General features: G+C 55.2%; 1 long non-coding RNA gene across 4 annotated transcripts in view; it reads right to left on the minus strand.

Annotated features, from left to right (window-relative positions):
* LOC106731587 (uncharacterized) overlaps window positions 1-18685 on the minus strand; it is a 52455-nt gene that overhangs the window by 12974 nt on the left and 20796 nt on the right. Inside the window, exons 1-2 of one of the 4 annotated variants that reach the window (XR_012897561.1) lie at window positions 9495-9907; window positions 5427-5868 (exon numbers count right to left, since the gene is read on the minus strand). The exons of 1 other annotated variant lie outside the window; for it this stretch is intronic. This is a non-coding gene — a long non-coding RNA (uncharacterized LOC106731587). Of the gene's footprint in view, window positions 1-3642; window positions 3807-5426; window positions 5869-9494; window positions 9908-18685 lie in introns of those variants that run through there. 2 more of the 4 variants (XR_012897560.1, XR_003088211.2) reach the window with 2 other exon arrangements.

Below are 18685 nucleotides of genomic sequence, written 5' to 3' on the forward strand. Positions count from 1 at the left end.
CTTCAACCCCTGGGGAGCGCAAGCGCGTGGCAGCCCGGGACGGTGACGGCGGATGGAGATGCAGAGCTAGAGGCGGCTGGGAGGACGGAGAAAACCGCGGCTAATGCCCTGGGAGGACGGATAGTGCGGATACTAGTGTGCGGCTCCCACTGCAGCCGCCGTGGGCCTTGGGCGCCCGGGAAGGAAGGCCTGGGAGGCAGGACACAGACACAGGCCCTGCCTCGCTGGGAGCAGAGCTTTCCCCTCAATTGCTCATCGCTCTAATGTGCCAAAATTCCCCCTCAGCTCCTGGGAGAGAGCGGAGGAGCAGCAGGCGGCTAATTCCCAGACCGTGCTTTCTGGGCAGCAGGCTGGGTCTGGAACCAGCAGCCGCGGCTTTTCTGCACGACAGCATTAATCTCCCCCGTGCAAGGGCCCGGCGCGAGGCCCTTTGCGGAGTACGGTCACTGCCGACTGAAAGGAGACGGGGTCTGTGCTTTCTGGCTCCCTGCGAGCAGAGGAAAAGCCTTCTCAGTAACAGTGCGGATCAGAGCGCTAGTGAGGCCAGCCAGACCCCTGGGGCTGCCAGCTGCTGCCCCTCCCCTTCCAAGGCCAGGAGTCTGAGAGCCCCGGGCACCTCCTGCCCGCACTTGGGGCTTCGGGGGCACATGCTAAGGGGCCGTTTGCCTCTGGACTAGCTGCCTGCAGGCCCACATCTGGGACCCTCCCCCTCACAGGGTCCTTGGGCCCAGGCTCCAGTCCAAATGCAAACGTCTACCCTGGACTTAACCGGCCCCTTAGCCCCAGCCAGCAGGCACGGGCCAGCCGCAGACATGGAACCGCGTGGCCATACCCAGAGAGTCACACGACGTGGCGCCCAAAGGGCCACCAGCCACCAGCACACCCAGCCCCTGCATGCGGCACCCAGCAACCGAGCCCAAGCAAAGCTCCACAGCCCGGCCTATTCTGATGGAGGCGATGCTGATGCATAAGAAAGGGGTCCAGTCCCCTCCAGTCTGAGGCTCTCGGAGCACCCCCCAAACCTTCCCGAATTAACGTCTCCCAGCGTGCTCCTCAGGGCTGAGGACTCAGCTGCATCTCCGTGCACAAAGGGGCAGCGGGAGGAAACAACACGGTGCCAGGCCCGCACCCCACGGCGGGTTCCCAGTGTTGTGTGGCTGCTCTGGCCCGAACGCTGGCTCCGACGGGGTTCTGGTGGCCAGATCCTGACAACAGAGGCAGCCACAACCACCTTGTGCCGCGCCCCTTTGCTGTCCTCTCTCAGCTCCCTCCCCCCGAGCCCCGGCGCACGGGGGAGGCTGTGGCAGGGCACGTGTTGGGGCTGGCCGCTCGCAATCCATCAGCTCTAACGCTCCAGCCGTTCCCTGGCCTCTGCGAGGCAGGGCTCTCCAAATGCCACTAAACGCCCATGGGGCAAGGCTGTCTCCAATGCCAGGCCGACACTATGAATCCCAGCTCACGCTGGCACACTCGTGAGCAGGCAAGCTAAAAATAGGAGCGGAGCCGAGGCAGCGGCAGCAGCACAGACCAGCCGCCCCAAACACATCCCCACGGGCTGCAGGCAGCTTTGTGCTCCCAGCTGCCTCGCTGCTGAAGAACCATCCCCCGTCCGCAGGTCCTGCTACCGGACTAAGGAGACAGGGCTGCTGCCGGGGGCGAGTCACGATTACAGCCCTTTCCGCAGGGGGAAGCGGGAGGGATGAAAGCTGAGCACCCCAGCATGGGTCCCTGAAGCAGGGGCAGGGCCACTGCACTGTTCTCCACTCGGGACCGCCAGTCCCTAGAGCTGCCCGCTCAGCTCCCCAGTCCTTCTCCCGCGGCTCAGCAGCCAATGCAGGCAGATGGGTTGTTTGGGGCATGTCCCAAAGACAGATGGAAAGTGATCTGAGGATCACAGAATCTTAGGGTGGGCAGAGACCTCAGGAGGCAGCGGGTGCAGCCCCTTGCCCAAGGCAGGACCAACCCAACTCAATCAGCCGGGGCTTTGTCAAGCCGAGACTTAAACACCTCCAGGGATGGAGATTCCACCCTCTCCCTAAGGAACCCAGCCCAGCGCTTCCCCACCCGCCTAGGGAAATGGTTTGTCCTAATATCCAACCTAGACCCCCCCCCCCCGCAACTTGAGCCCATTGCTCCTCGGTCTGCCACCTGCTCCCACTGAGAACAGCCTCTCCCCGCCCTAATCTTCCTGGAATGATCAACCCCATGAGACCCCGAGTCATACACCAGGCCCCACAATCAAGAGGCTGGATTCAAAATCACAAGATTTTAAAAAAATCACAATGGTGGGTTTTCCCTTTGCCTTCTGGCGCTGGCGCTTTGAGGACACGTTTTCAAACTTCTTCTCCACCACCAGGGGGCTCGACTCGGTTTTAAAGAAGAAAACGGAGCATCTCACGTAATCACACGCCTCCGGGAGCCGAGGCCTTAGGAAATAAACCCGACATGGCAAGAATGGCGACAGCAGCAGGTGGAAGGGCAGCGCCGCCGCCCTGTGCCCCAGCAGGACTTCCAGGACGCTGCACAGCAGCCCAATGCAGACCGACTGTCTTTAGTTCCCCCGTCTCGGCAGTATCCGCGGGGGCCCTTGATGCACCTGGACGTCTCCAGGGAATGTGGCCAAGTCCATCCATTTACGCAGCACCCTGCCAGCCCCGCATGCAGCCCCCAAGGTGCTCACAGGGGCAGGCAGCTGGAACCAGCCCAGAGGCTCCTTTGCAGTGCGCCTGGAGAGGCTGCTCACTTCATTAGGACGAGGGCACCGGCGGTGCAATGCTGGTAATTGCCCAGCAGCCGTATGGAAGGAAATGAGCCCTCTTAGAGCAGAACAGATGGTGGCATAGACGAAGGTGGCAGGCTCGTTAATTTCCCATCCCTAGCCCTGCTGCCCCAGCTGCCGCTGCTGGCACGGGGACGCCCCGCGACGTGGCCGCTCGTCTCGCCGAGGTTTGATGGATCGCCTGCAGGCGGGGTGCGAGGCTACTCGCTCGCACGGGCGTCCGACTGACGCAGCCCCTGCTTTGTCATTGTAGGGATGCTTGTGAGAGCTGGGCTGTTAGGCAGGGCTGCTCAGGACAGGCTGCAGTGGGACCGCCAGGCTGTCCGGGAGCCCTGGGCGGCTCGGTTGTTCAGACGCTTTGTGCCACTGACGCGGAGGTGAAATCGTGCAAAGGACCAGTCGACCGGCCCTTCCCAGAGCCAGGCTCGCCCTTCTGAGGGGGCTGGGCAGGTGGGGCAACGGAAGGGGATGGGCCGTGGCTGACCAGGGGCTCGGTAGCTGGACTCAGGGCTGGTATCCGAGGGGAGGCTGGCATGGGGTGTGCCAATGGTGGAGCCAGCACTCGGCTGTGACAGCTCTAAAGGGGATTCCGCATTGAGAGACCCCGTGACACTCCTACCTCCACAGTCACTGATGCAGCCCGTGCTGCCAAGGGTCTCTCTCTAGGGCCTTCCAGCCTTGGCAGCACCGGACTGAACTGCTGATTACAGCACCCCCCGGATATCCCTTTTGCCTTCACAAAGCCTGGTTGTGGCCCTGTTCCTGGTGTAAAATGACTCGATTCCAACTGAGGACTGATGCAAGACGACACACCTAGGCAGCCGCCAAGGCCTACAGACTGCATGGCTATGCGCCGTGCCTACCTGCTCCGCTGCCAGAGCCAGGGAAACCTCTGTGCAGGCAGGAATGATCCACTGACCAGGGACTGACGCAGTGCTGTCGGGTTCGTGCCCCTGGTACTGGCTGCGCTGACTCCTTCCCCACCCCGGGTGATCTTGCCAGGTTTCTTAATCCCTGCCTCAGTTTCCTGTGGGGGATAAGGACTCTGCTCTGTCTGTTCAGACTACCAACTTTGAGGCAGGCATGGCCACTCACTAGGTGAATGCACATAACCGAGTGTGGCGGGTCGTCCCGCTGCTGCTCTTGGGACAGCCCCTTAGGGGTGGCAAGTGGCTTTAATGCAGCCTTTGGAGCCTGCTCACTCAGAACATGGCCCTTTGGGAAACTTTTCTCAGTTTCCCAAGACATCGCTGAGCTTCCGGGGCCAGGTGCAGCGGGTTCTGCATGCCCAAAGCCGGCCAGGACAAAACCACCTGTTTTTACTGCAGAGAAACAGTGCCAACAAAAAGCCACAGCTGTGTCAAACACCAGACTCTGCCCTTGAAAACCAGAGCATGTGTTCCCAGCCACAGTGCTGGCCCTTCCAAAGGCAGGAAGTCAGTCCCCTCCCTTCTCACTGTCTGCCTGGTCTCTCGCTACCACACCTGCTCCCTGCAGCATCACTCTTGGCTTTATTTTTCCTTTCTTTAGCTGCCCCTTTAAATGCAGCAGAGATAAGCAGCTGCTGTCCTAGTACAACCATCTTTCAGCAGGCGGCTGCAGGCCACTTCTACCTCCCGGCCAGCTGGATCCTGTGTTCCCCTTTTCTTATCACTGGGAGATGACACAAACTCCGATTTCCTCCTTAATTTACACCCTTGTTTGTCAAGGGAAATTATGTCGAAGACAATGACAAACACGGTTGCAGGTACCTCTAACTGCCCAGCAGGGCTGTGCTAGAGGAAGAATAACCAACAGTTCTTGTTTGGGAGGCTTTCGTGCTGTGCTGCTAAGATGCAGGGAAGAAAATAAAAAAGGACTGAAACCCAGGTGGTGTCAGATGACAATGGCCCGACCCTCTGTAGCCCTGCATTTTTCTTCATGCAGCACACCGTTAACCTGTGGAACTCCTTGCCAGAAGATGTTGTGAAGACCAAGACTTTAACAGCATTCAAAAAAGAGCTAGATAAATTCACAGAGGTTAGGTCCATCAATACTTATTAGCAGGGCTTGACAAGCTATTGAATCTACTCACCCGTGGTGAGTAATTTCAGCCCGGCGCCCTGTTTACCGGCGGCGCGCGCATGTGAAATGCGGCTCTTGCGCATGCGCAGTGTGCGGCTGGCAAGCAGCTTTTGCCACGGTTTGTCAGGCCCTGCTTATTAGCGAGGATGGGTAGGAACGGCGTCCCTAGCCTGTCAGGAATTGGGAATGGCAGGGGAGGGATCCTGGAGCTGTTCGTTCCCTCTGGGGCACCTGGCATTGGCCACTGTCGGCAGACAGGCCACTGGGCTAGATGGACCTTTGGTCTGACCCAGTCTAGCTGCTCTGATGTTCTTATGTTCACCTCATGTCGCCATTATGTCAGTGCAAAGGTCTGAGGCAGCTTTTCACTCACTGTGCCGGCTGGTGCAATTCATCCTGCCACACACAGGGCAATGGAGAGTCCGGCTCAAATGAGCCGAGTTCTGTCCTAGAATCCCTGCAATACGGTGACTCCTGCAATCTGATCACAACTCTAGTGAGCTGCAGCAGGGGGCGGAGGGAGGGGAGTTACCGTGACCCACGTAAACGTAATGAAGGCCCCAACTCGCAGTACAGGTTGTACCTCTAAAAACCGGCCTCCTCTGGTCCGGCAACATCCGTGGTCCTGCTGAAACACCGAAGTTCCTGGACCAGAGTGCTCTGGAGCCTACGGGCAGGGGGGAAAGCCAGGGGGGAAAACAGGGTTGTCTCAGCTGCAGGAAGCGCAGGACCAGGGCTGGAATCCCTGTAGCCCGCTGCCTGGGGCTGGAGTCCCCTGCAGCCTCCAGAAACTCAGGGAGCCAGAAGCAGCTGGCCAAGCAGCCCAGCCAGTTTGGGGGGGAGGTCGAGGCAAAGTACCTGCTGGGGCAGCCTGCCAGCCGCATGTGCTTGGGGGCTGCTGGCAGACCTCCCCTGGTCTGGCAAATTCTCTTGTTCCAGGCCCAGTCAGGTCCCAACGATAGCGGACAAGGGAGATCGAAGCCGGACTTCCCAGATTCAGTTCTAGCAAATTTGTTGTTGGGGTTCTTTTGAAAGTAAAAGGGAAATATACTCACTTTATTTAAAAGATTGGGTTTTTTTAAAATACAGTGATATTTTTATAAGGTTAATTTTTATTTCAGATTTCTCTTTAAAAAAGGGATTGTTAAAATTTATTTAATTTTTTTTAGTAAACTTTTTAAAATGGGAATTCCATCAAGGGTATTTTTTTTTCATTCCTATAAACTCTTATCATTTGTTATGTTTTTTAAAAAAGGCCTATAGTCAATTTGGTTTCCAGTCACATTTTCTTCTAGTTTTCAAACCTTAAGCATTGATGTATCTATGCCAAAACAGAGCACGATTCTAAGGGTGTGTCTAGACTACAGGGTTTTGTTGACAATAGTGGGCTTTTGTCGACAAAACTATACCTGCATCTACACTACCGCCACGTTCTGTTGACAGGAAGTCGACAGAACGCGGCAGTTTTGTCGACGGCAGTAAACCTCATTCTATGAGGAATAACGCTTTTTGTTAACAGAGTTCTGTCGACAGAAGGCGCTATTGCATCTACACTGTCCTTTGCGTCTACACTCTCATGTTGACAAAGCTGCTTGCTTTGTTGACAGAACGGGCTGTAGTCTAGACACTCTTTGTCGACAGACGTTTTGTCAACAGTATCTGTCGATAAAGCCTGTGTCGACAAAAGCCTGTAATCTAAACGTTTCCTAAATGTCTCCAGTTTCTCTCTTTTCCGTAAGGTTTATTGAGAAGCAATCCTATGCCAGGTTCATCCTATTTTTGGACTCATCTTGGTTCAGTCTCAACATTCACTCAGGTACGTACAGTTTTGGGAACCGTACTTGATTGGATGATTCTATCTCTTTTCTGTCTGGTGTTATGAGCAGCCCATTGTCCTGGAACAACCAAACCCTTATGCTGCTTTAAGTTATGGACAGAGGAAGCTGCCTACCGAATTTGGTGGTCCTCGCTCTTCCGGTTTAGGAAGCATTCTTGATCAAACAGACAAACTCTTTAAAATAAATAGCAAATGATCATCGTCCCCCATTGCCAGCATGACAGCTGCCATTTCCCCGTCTAGCCTCAAAAGGAGTGCACCTGCCCTTAGCAAAGATGGCTGCTGCCTCCTGCTGGTTTCAGTGAGGTTGATGCCATGCCCACATGCCAAATGGCTGCCAGAGGCCGGTGGAATCCAGGGATAGTCTGGAGCCGGAGAGACCCCGTGACAGGGGGGCTGGAAGAGTGAGGGGGGGTTGGAGGCAGATTTAGGGGGTTCAGGCACTAGAAGGAGGGCAGGGGAGAAGCCAAGGGGGGGCAATGAGGAGACTCGGGGATACAGAGGAGGCAGAGGGGGTGCAGAGGACAGGGATGGGGTGGGTGATGGAGGGATCAGGTGGCTGCTTCCCCGCCACCAGGGAAAGCAGTGCTGCAGCCTTTGGGGCACCAAGCCGAGCCAGAGGAGTCTGATGCCCACGGGAGAAGATGTTGCGATCAGGCCTGGGCAGCGCTGGGTGCAAGAGCCTCCGGGGCAGAGCACTCGGATCTGTCCTGCCCCCGGCCCTGCCTTGCTGTGTGGCCTGAGAACAGCGAGGTGCCTGGGGCAGCCAAAGGTGGGGAGAGCAGTCGAGGACGAGGTGCTGGGGAGCTGGGCAGAGGAAGGGCAGTCAGGGAAGTGGTGCTCATGTGTGCCAGGCCAGGAGCGGCAGAGAAAAGAAGCCAGGAATGGGAATGGCTGGCAGTTCCCCTAGCTCAGAGCTTCACCAGACCAGCCAGCGAGTCTTTCCAGGTTGCCCTTTCAACCTGGACGTCTGCCCCGTACGCTGGCTCAGGGATAGAGGGGGAGTGACAAAGTCAAACGACTGACTAAAAACAAAACCCTCTCATGGGCGTTGGGGGCAATCACACAATTTTGGAGGCTCTGCCGCTGCCTCCTGCGTTTTGAGCGGGAGTCTGGCAGCACTGCTGCCCTCGCACCAGTTTTACTGCTGAGCTGCTCACTGCCTTTGGGCAGAAAGTCCGGATCTAAAGGGGGCGGGGTGAGAACAAAAGCTCTCTCTGGCTGGCAGAGTCAACATTTGGCAGAGGGAAACTCGATAGAGTCTGTGAGGTCAGTTTTGCAGTGGAACTGCATCACGCAGGCCTAGCTGACCCAAGCCAATCCCCCCCCCCCCCCCCATCTGCTTAGCAAATATTATTGGAAGGTGATTTTCCACCCTTATCCTGCAAAAACATCTGCGTCAGCCTGGGCCGGGGAAACAATCCCTTGTGATCAAATCAGAAGCAAAGTGGGAAGTGCCGTCACTTCAGCAATGTGCACAGAGCAGGTTACAAGGCAGGGAGAGAGGCCAGTTGGCTGAACCTGAGTTACCCAGGGAGGAGAATGGAGAAGGTCAGTCATTGGTGACCCTGTTGAAATAACTGTCCTCGGCTGCAGAGACCTTCCACTAGCTTGCAAACAGCAGCAGCCTTGAATCTCCCTTTGAGGAAGTGATTGACCTCAAAAGACGGGAACTGAGGCCCAGAGAGGGGGATTTAACTTGCCAGATGTGTCTCAGGAGGCGGCAGAGCTGGGAGCAGAAAACCCAGAGGTCCTGGCTTGCTCAAGGAGTCTATCCTGTGCTGGAAACGTACTTTCCTTGGCCAGAGCGCGAGTGGACTGGGCTGCTGCTGCTCAGCGAGATCCAGCGCTCAGACAATCCGTTCATAAATAATAAACCGAGAACGGCAGCAGCAATTTTCCAGCACAAAACAAAGAGCAGGAAGAGGAACTGCCTGCTGCTCGTGCTGGGTGAGTGTGGCGCCCTCGAGGCTATTTTCAGGAGACCCTTGTGTCCGGTCTCTCCTGGGCTTGGAGGAGTCACAGCCTGCGCCTGCTCTGAGCGGCTGGGTCGGAGAGCAGTGACTCCCCTGGACTCGATGCCAGGAAAAACCTCTCACCTCTTCTTGCTTTGTAGATACCAGCTCCAGGGGGCACTGAGGGCCTGAGCGGGGGATCTGGGTGAGGGTGCAGGAGGAGTGGGGTGGATGGAGACACCACTGAAGTAATCAGAGACTTAACGCCAGTTGCTTGGCTTTGGGGGTGGCCAGATCCGTCTCTGGCCTGTGACCCCCCCCTCCCTGGCAGCCCTACAGGGCAGCTGTTTAATATCCAGCAGCCATGCCACACACTGGGCCGGGGCGGGGCCCAATTCTGTGAGGTGCCTCATCCTCTCCACTCCCCTCAGAGCTCAGCCCCCCTGGCCTTAGGAGGGGATGTGTCCCCTGTGAAGGGAATTCTGGCTTGTTAGCATTGAGTGAAGATGTTGAATCAAGAGCCCCTTGGCTGGCACCAGAAGGAAGCCAAACCTCGTGCCCAGGACTGAGATGGGGCATGTGGGGTGGGGAGAACACACATGGCATGAAGCAAAAGCCCCCTCCCTGCTTGGCACCCTCCGAACAGACAGCGAGAGAACAGACGCTGCTCCTACCCGGAGGGTGAGGGTTAGTGTGGGAGGTGCAGGGAAGCGCTTAGGTCAGGCACATGAGCAGCAAGCGTGTCCCTGCCTGTGATCAAGGTGACTGCAAGGCGTCCTGGCACCATTCCCTGCCCGGTGCTAGTGTGACGCTCCCAAAGCCCAGCGCTGGGCCAAGCAGACGGAAATAACCAACTCACCCAGGCTCCCCTCGCTTTCAGGCACCGCTGCCCCGGTGCCTTGATGCTGCTTTTTCAGCAAGTCAGTCAAAGGTTCCAAAGCCCTTGAATGCTGCAGGTGCCGTGGGGCCAGACAGAAACAAACCCAGGGCAGCCCAGGCTGCAGTGCTGCCCTGGCAGGAATCAAAGCGATCTCAGGCGTGAGGAGGGAGAAGAGAGAAGGGAGGAGTCAATGATTAACCCAGGGGCTGAATCACTGCCTGGAGCAGCGTGCCAGTGGCACACCTCCCTCGGAGGAACGAAAGCCACCCAGCCGGGCTGTTCAGCAAGCGCAGAGTCCGGCCAACGCCCAGCATAGAGGATTTCAGAGAAGTCGCCTCTGGCAGGGAGGAAAGAGGATGTGCCACACCTGGATCCAAATGTCCTTCTGCATTTCGGACAGCGTCAGCGGTGGGCCCGTTACTGAGGGGGAAACTGAGGCACGGCGAGGCAACGCCCCTCGGTGGGAATCGTCGTGTGTGCAAGGAGTACAGGATCAGGCCCTCAGTGGTAGATCCAGGAGTCTAGGATTATCGAAAAGTGGGGAGCTGCCCCTTGCCAGCGAGCACAGGCACAGCAGAGAGCACACAGCACATGAACATAGCGCATGCACACGGGGCATATTGTTTACATACATGTGTTTGGATGGCTGTGCAGCACGCGTATGTATGTGGTGCATGTGTGTGAGCACATGGAGGTGCCCTGATGTGCATACAAGTGCATGAGAGTGCCCAGCTGTTCACACTGGGGCTTGTGTGCTCGGTCCCTCTGTCCTGGCAGCTAGTTACTTGCTTGGCTCCTCAGTAGCGGTTCAAAGTCCTTAGGCGGTGCCTGCCCTGCGCGCCGTGCAATGGCGGAGCCGGGCCCCTGCAGCCACACCCTCTTCTGCTGACAGAGCCACGTCCAGCGGCTCCTGCCAAGGAAGCACGGTCCACACTGGCACGTTGCATCCCTGACGCTTGTCATGCAGGGAGATGTCTCTTCACACTCCTGAGCCACAAAAGTGCCAGTGTAGACAAAGCCGTCGGCTTTCCCTGGCACTAAACCACCACACAACGGGGGGGGTATCTGCTACGGCTCCTCGGCTGCCTCTGTCTTATATAATCCCATGCTAGGAGTCGCCCAGGTCCAGTCTCCCAGAGCGCAACGCTCCCGGCGAGACAGCACAATGGAAAGTGCCACACAGACCTGGGCCCCAGGCAATCCCCAGGTGTGCTGCCATGGCAACCGTTCAGGAGCAGGGCCTGCCTGCTGCTAGCGCTGAGTCTGGTCCTCACACTTGGCTTTGCACACAGATGTGCGTGCCCCCCCCCCCGCACTGCATAGCCACGCAAAGCACCAAATGGCCCTTTTCCCGTGACAAGGCGGTTAAGTGATACAGGGCGTCCCCGCTGTAAGTTGCTTCGCTGATGCTTGTGGGAACGGTTCCGTTTTAAGTCCACCCACACCCCGCTCTTCTGTGGCGCAAAAATTAAAAGACCAATTGGCGCAAACGGAAGCGAGCGGGACGGGGGGGGGGGGGGAATTCCTCTCTTTACGTCCTTTCGCTGTACGGCCACAGTTTTTTGAACTTATCTTGGACGTATAGTGGGGATACCCTGTACAGCCATGGACTGCTAATCCAGGGTGCAGTGAACATGGGGGCCCATCGTTGTCAGCCTTCCTCGGGCTGGCTGGTTGCCTAAAGGCTGCTCTATGCCCAGGGGGCCTTGAATTTAAAAAAAAAATTAGGCAGGTGTCACAGCTTGAGGGACACGAGCTGGCATTCCAACATCTCCTAGGCTACCTCTCCTTGCGTTCTCTGTCCCCAGACCTAACTAGGAAAGGCCCAGGTCCCTGTTTAAAGGGGTGGGTATCTGAGAACCTGTTAAAAGAAGTAGTCTGGTAGCACTTTAAAGACTAACAAAACCTGGAGATGGGACCATGAGCTTTCATGGCAGTTTATCCCCCCGAAGCTGTTAAAAGAAGATTCAGTGCTGGCTATCCTCAGGCTTGTTCTGATACATGGTGGCCGGCTGGCGAGGGCCCAGGCGCTGTGGGGCAGGATGGGAAGGGGGAACTGATGAGGGCCCTGGGGCTGTGGAGCAAGACAGAGGGGAGAAGCTGTATTATAATCATTTAAATCTATTATATTTCATATTTATACTGTGTTTCCACTCACAAACCCCCACTATTTTTACTTTATTGAGCCTAAATGTTTAGATAGCTCCAAATTTAAAAAAAAAAAAAAGAATTTTTGTTCTGCAGGAAGTTTCCAAGTTTTGGTTTTTTCGCTCTGATTTGTAATTCAAATGTCCTGTGGTGGTTCCGTTCCTTGCCCAGCTCTGCCTCTGGGTGAGGTGGTGTCACTCCAGCATTCGAGATCCAACCCTCGGCCACATGGCCTGGGCTGCGCGCTCCTGAAACGCGGGGCTTTCCCAAGCCCTGTATCCCCAGAATGCCTGAGTTGCTTCCAGGTAAATTCACCCCATTGTCCTGGTGCCTGTGGGCTGTACGAGTCTGAGGACACACAAAGCCTGTTCACTCAATAAGCAGAACTAATAAAGCCCGGTCCCTGGGGACAGACCATTCTTCTTTAATCACCACGTCAAGAGAGCAGGAAGTTGCCTCCTTCAGGCTGTGGGTCAAGCACCAGATTTACACAAGCAGCTCTTTTCATTTGCAGGATGTAATTGATGTTATCATGCTCCCTCAGGATGTCCTGGAGCTACCACGTGTCCTTCCGAGTCCTTGGAAACACGCTGGATCAAAACCAGAGCAGCTCCTGCTGCTGCCTCCCATGAGAGGAGCTACATCAGCCCTTTGGCTCCCAGAATCGGGAGGGTGAGAGTCAGAGATGAGGCTATTTTCTCCCTTCCATAGTAATTGGCCTTCCTTTATTCCCATCAGCTCTATGGCAAGGAAAAGGCAAGACAGGCAGCCGGGCTGGTTAGAGAGGAGAACAACCCCACCCCCGCCCTCTTGGCTCTCCCTGTGGCTGCACATCAGCCCCCCTAACCATGATGGGTGCAGTGCAGAAAACCACTCATCTGGCTCTCTGGAGAAGGGCAAGATTCACGGGGCAGGCGATGGCTCTGTGCGCCCAGCTGGGCAGGTAGAATTGAGAACCCGGGTGAGTCCGCAGGTGTCAAGCTTCAGGTGATGTCAGGAGGCAGCCGGAACAAACCCCCCCAGCAGGGGTCTGCAGCTGGGGTTCAAAGTGTTGAGCCCCCACTGCCCAACCGGAAGCTGCGTGGGAACTGCCGGTGCCTAGCAAGAGCACTGGGAAATCAGGCTGGAGGCAGCGTGAGAAGGGAGATCTCACCTGCTGGCCTGGCCTAGAGTGGGCCCTTGTGGCTGGAGTGAATTCCACCCTCCGGGACTCAGTTCCTCACCCACGGGAGCGGGACGAAAAGATTCAACTTGCTGATGGAGCTGATCTGAGCCTGTTCCTGGCTGTGAGGTGCAACGGGGCTGTGGGAAAGGGAATGAAATTAGTGACGGGCAGGCAGAGCAGCTAGTGCTGCAGGACCATGAGCACCTGCCCCAGTCTCTCCATAGGAAATGGGTGCTCTCTAAGGGGACCATCACACAGGCCTACCCGTCAGCTACACATCTCCTCCTGAGGCATCCAGCCCCGGGGACGGATGGCTACGGCAGGATCCGTCTCACCTGCCATCAAAGGCATGATTGCAGCATGCAACTGCTGCGCCTGAGCTTGCCTTGATGTAGCTGGCTCAATAGCAGGGAAGCCACACCAGCGCCGGCAGGCTGGGATGCTACCTTCAGTGCTGCAGGTTCACGGCTTTTGTTAGGAGAACTAGATCGAGTATGTCTCCATGTGCTGCAGCGACACCAGTGACTCCAGAATCGCCATCCCCTCTTTCATGGGCCCAGGGACAGGGCCTGCCGAGCAGGGAGAGCAGAATGTTCACTTCCATTGTGGAGATTCTGGTTGATTAATCTGAAGCCTTGGGACCTGAACAGCTACTCAGAAAGCACCTGATGGATCCCAGGAGCAGGTCAGGGAGGCAGGGCTAATTGCATTGCATAAATCGGAGTAAATATAGCCTGTGGCAAAGCTGATGCACCGGGAGGTGCCTGGAGACCCTGGGATTGGGACCAGCCAAGCAGGTTCCACTCCTGTGACGTAGCTGGTTCATTTCTGGACTTTCTAAGCTTTGTTGATTTCCTGTCAGCTTAGTGCTGCCTCTGCTCTGCCAGACTTCTGAAGTCACGAGGAAGAGTTTCCTGAGAAAATCCCTCTAATGAGGCTAATTGAGGGTGTGGTAAAAATAGAGCTAGTGAAACACACTGGAGTTGATGGAATCCATGTGAGAGGGACAGAGGGGTACAATACCCAGGGCACGGCCACAGGGGCCAGGAACTCCTGACATCTGCCACAGTGCAACACACACGCAGGTCTACGTGGCCTAATTAATGTGCAATGTGTTAGTGCGCTTTAGAAACCACACCCCGTCATCTGCATTACTCTTCGCTAGGTACCAAGGAGCAGAGACATCACCAGCATAAAGAAACTCTCTGGAAAAGGGTGAAGCCAACACACGCTCCAGTGTTTCTCTGGTGTTTACTGGGGAAACACCAGCTTTTTTGGGGGGGGGGAGAGGGAGGGAAGGAGGGGCTTACCAGGGACGTGTCTGAAATCTGAACCTTCTCTATACAGACCAGAACTGAGGACTCAGCTGTTCTTTCCCTGGCTCTGCCATTAATGTGCCTTCCTGGTCACATAGCTCAGGCTAAAAACTTCCCAAAGTGATCGCTACTTCTGGATGCCTCAGTTCTGGGAATCTAAGCTCAGATCCCCTGGGCTGGATTTTCTGAGGTGCTGAAGCCAATGGCACCCAGCACTCAGGCCCATGTGTCTGAGACCGGGCTCCCAAAACCTGAGGCATGCAACTAGCTACTTCTGACAACCTGCTCTTTACGCCCATGTCTCAAAGGCCATGACGCAGGGAATAACACAGCCATACGTGCACCACCCTTGCCTGAAGATCCTGGTGCACCAGGAACACAAGGCAGTAAATCGAATGATGTCACATTAGCCACATCCAAGGATGTGACCTTAGGACCATAGAGGCTGGCTTGCTGTGGTCTGGTTTCGTTAACGTGCAATTGCAAAGAATTAAACAACAAGCACAGCACCAGCAGCTGTTTGGGCCTGGCTGCTGCCTGCTGCTTCCCCTGCCAGGGCAGAAAAGCAAGTCTAGTGAAACTCCCTGTTTGCTGCCACGGGGCCTGATTCTGGGCTCAATGCAGAATAAGCCGCTGAAGTCAACGTTGGCTCACACTGAAACTGAGTGCAGGACCCTGCCTGTGGTTTGCCACGTACTGCACAGCATCCTTTGCAAGGGGAGGACACGGAGGCAGCATTACTCCCAGGTTTGCATGCTGGCGTACTGACACTCACGCTGCTTAGCATCGTTGCAAACATACCATTCAAATCTTTTTAACCACTGAAGTTTTTTTTTTTAAAAAGGAAAGGCACTGAAATGCCCAGTCTTTAAAACAAAAAACAAACAAAAAAACCAGGACTATGTAGCACTTTAAAGACTAACAAAATGGTTTAATAGGTGATGAGCTTTCGTGGGCCAGACCCACTCCCCCATCTTGTTAGTCTTTAAAGTGCTACATAGTCCTGGTTTTTGTTTCAGCTTCACCAGACTAACACGGCTGCATTTCTATCACAGTCTTTAAAAAGGCTTCCTTTTTAGCAGCCCATTTTTAGGAGGACAATCCCCTTTGTTTGACAATCTCAGACAGTCCAGCTGGTGGTACGTGGGGGAAGAGGTGGGCCAGAGCTGCTGTTACATCCCATCCCGTTTTGTGATCTAGAGAGAGGTTGAGCTGGTGATGTCACCTTAGCCCCACCCTTTGGTCTAATCTTCGGCCTGGATGCTGTGGGGGGTGGCAGCTTGCTCCAGTAGCCAATCTTCCTCCTCAAAGTCTCTTTCTTTAAGGACCCTGTGACACAGAGGGTGCATCTAGACTGGCAAGATTTTGCGCAAAATCTTGCCGCCTGTCTACACTGGCCACGAGTATTTGCACAAGAGCACTGACTTTGTACTGTACAAAATCAGTGGTTCTTGCGCACTCTGACGCTCCCGCTCAGGGATAAGCCCTCTTGCACGAGTATTCTTGTGCAAGAGGCCAGTGGAGACAGCCAAGTTAATTTCTTGCACAAGAAAGCCCGATGGCTAAAATGGCCACCAGAGCTTTCTTGCGCAAGACAGCGTCTACACTGGCACGGATGCTTTTGTGCAAAGGCACATGCCAGTGTAGACGCTCTCTTGCGCAAGTACTTTTAACAGAAAAACTTTTCCATTAAAAGTATTTGCACAAAATCATGCCAGTCTAGACACAGCCAGAGTGTGCACCTGCCCCCAATGAGCACCTGGAGGCACCCTCTGGGAGCCAGCTCTTCATTGCTGGAGCACCCGCTCTTGGCTGGTGTCTGGCCTTCTGACCTGGTTTTTCTGAACCCCTCTGTATTAAGACCCACATCCCTCCAGGACTCTGGCACCCATCCCCCCTGGGTACCACCCTGCCACAGGACCCCCACACTCTGGAGCCCTCCCCCTCTGGGAACCCTGTTTGCCCACCATGCCTCAGTGACCCCCTGCCAGGCATCAGCCACCCCCTTACCTCAGGGGCATACTGCAGCCTGACACGGCCACTCATCGCTGCCTCTCTGCAGCCCTAGTGCCTCAGGCCCCAGCTCGGCTCTGTCAGGCAGCCTCCAGCTTCCCCAGCAGCCAGGGCCCTCCTGCTCCCCCAGGAAGAGTGAGTCTGTCTCCCCCCTCTAGGAGCCTTTATTTATACTGACCTCGGCTGGGCCCAGATTAGCTAATACCCCATCACAGACCCACCTAGAGCAGTGGTCCCCAACCTTTAGAGGCTGCCGGGCTCCAGGGGGCGTGGCCGTTTGCCTGCCGGGCGCCAGAGGGCGGGGACACATGCACGCCCAGGGGCGCCCTCCCCATAGCTGCGGGGGCGGGGGTCCCCTGCAATCGCTCCGCTCCGGGGCCGGTGCTCCTCCCAAGCGCCGCGCACCCGAGGCCGGGCCCCCCCCTGCAAACACCGCGCTCCTGGGGCCGGCGCTCCTCCTAAGCACTGTGCGCCGGGGACCGGCGCCCCCTCCAAATGCTGCGTGCCTGAGGCCGGCGCCCCCCCCAGCGCCGCGCGCCTGGGGCACGAGTGGCCAATTCGCAGCGCTCCCAGGGCCGGCGCTTACCATGCGTCCGGGCTGGCTCCAGCCCCGATGAATGCACCACGTGCCCGGGGACAGGCCAGCCCCGAGCACTTGGCGGATGCACACAAATGACCCCGTGGGCGCCATGGCGCCCGCGGGCATCATGTTGGGGACCACTGACCTAGAGCATGCGGGGGGGGGGGGGGCAGAACACTCCAGACCCTCGGGATTTTTTTCACCAATTAAACCTAGTTTCTGACACACTAATTTTGCTTCACTGATTTCTGGTCCTGCTCTGTTCTTGTTTACCAGGCATGACCCGAACACAACCCTCGAGCTATATCCACAGCAGGCAGAGCACTATGAAGTGAACCCGCAGGGCCTGCCTTCGCCTCAGCTGGGAGGCAGGAGAAAACATGTGGCTTCTCCCTTTATTTCCTCACTATAGCAAAGAGATTTAAAACTCTTTTTTTTACATTACAGGGCCTCTCTGGCCTGCTTTCCCCAGAAGGTGCCAGGGTGGACTGGCGGACCGGCAGACTGCCTGTATTGCCAACCCCATATGATCACAAAACAAAAAATCAGTCCCCACAAAATCATGTGATTGGCTTAAAGATGGTGCAACTTTTTAAACAAGGAATGTTGGGGTGCTTTTTATCGGTAGGGTTGCCAGGTGTCCGGTTTTGAACCGAACAGGCCAGTATTTGAGCTTTTTGTTCAGGAAACAAATTGAGAAAATAGAAATGAGAAAACAGAAATGTCCAGTATTTTTGACATGCGATGGAATGTGGATGGTGATGGAATGGCAAACGTGTCTGGTATTGTTGAAACCATCTGGCAACCCTATTTATCAGTCTTTAGGGGTCACATTGCCAGATTTACTCAGCAACCACCAGGATGGTAAATGTATCTTTTTAAAAAATGAAAGCTGAGATTCTCCTATCATGACACCACTGCAGAGGGCAGGACTTTAAGAAAATCACTGAATATTGCAAAGGTCACAACAAAATCCAGGGCACAATCCACACTTCCTGGGGTGTTAGCATTCCGCCTGCTCTCTTGACCAGGAACTTGGTGCCATTGAATAGAATTCTTCCTATAGGGCACACGGTATGTTCATGTTCCAGGACTGAAGTTGATCGCATATGCCAAACTTTAAGCACACACTCAAGTCTCTTTGGTACCTACCTATGACATTGCCGTTTTAAGTGAGTAAAACTTGATTAAGAGAGGAAATTTCATTCAGACTGTCTGGCATAGAGAGTACGCTTATTAAGTTTGCAGATGATACCAAGCTGGGAGGGGTTGCAACTGCTTTGGAGGACAGGATCATAATTCAAAATGATTTGGACAAATTGGAGATTATGGTCTGAGGTAAACAGGATGATGTTTAATAAAGACAAATGCAAAGTGCTCCACTTAGGAAGGAACAATCAGTTTCACACATACAGACTGGGAAGCGACTGTCTAGGAAGGAGTACGGCAGAAAGGGATCTAGGGGTTATAGTGGACCACAAGCTAAATATGGGTATGTCTACACTAGCCCCCTAGTTCGAACTAGGGAGGCTAATGTAGGCATTCGAAGTTGCAAATGAAGCCCGGGATTTAAATATCCCGGGCTTCATTTGCATCTTCCCAGGCGCCGCCATTTTTAAATCCCCCTTAGTGTGGACTCCATGCCTGCGGCTACACGCGGTACGGAGTAGGTAGTTTGAATTAGAATCTCTAATTCGAACTACTGGTACACCTCATCCCGGGATATTTAAATCCCGGGCTTCATTTGCAACTTCGAATGCCTACATTAGCCTCCCTAGTTCGAACTAGGGGGCTAGTGTAGACATACCCTATGAGTCAGCACTGTGATGCTGTTGCAATAAAAGCAAACATGATTCTGGGATGCATTAACAGGTGTGTTGTGAGCAAGACACAAGAAGTCATTCTTCTGCTCTACTCTACACTGGTTAGGCCTCAGTTGGAGTATCGT

Source organism: Pelodiscus sinensis, chromosome 25 (assembly GCF_049634645.1).
Source record: "Pelodiscus sinensis isolate JC-2024 chromosome 25, ASM4963464v1, whole genome shotgun sequence".
NCBI classification, from domain to species: Eukaryota; Metazoa; Chordata; order Testudines; family Trionychidae; genus Pelodiscus; species Pelodiscus sinensis.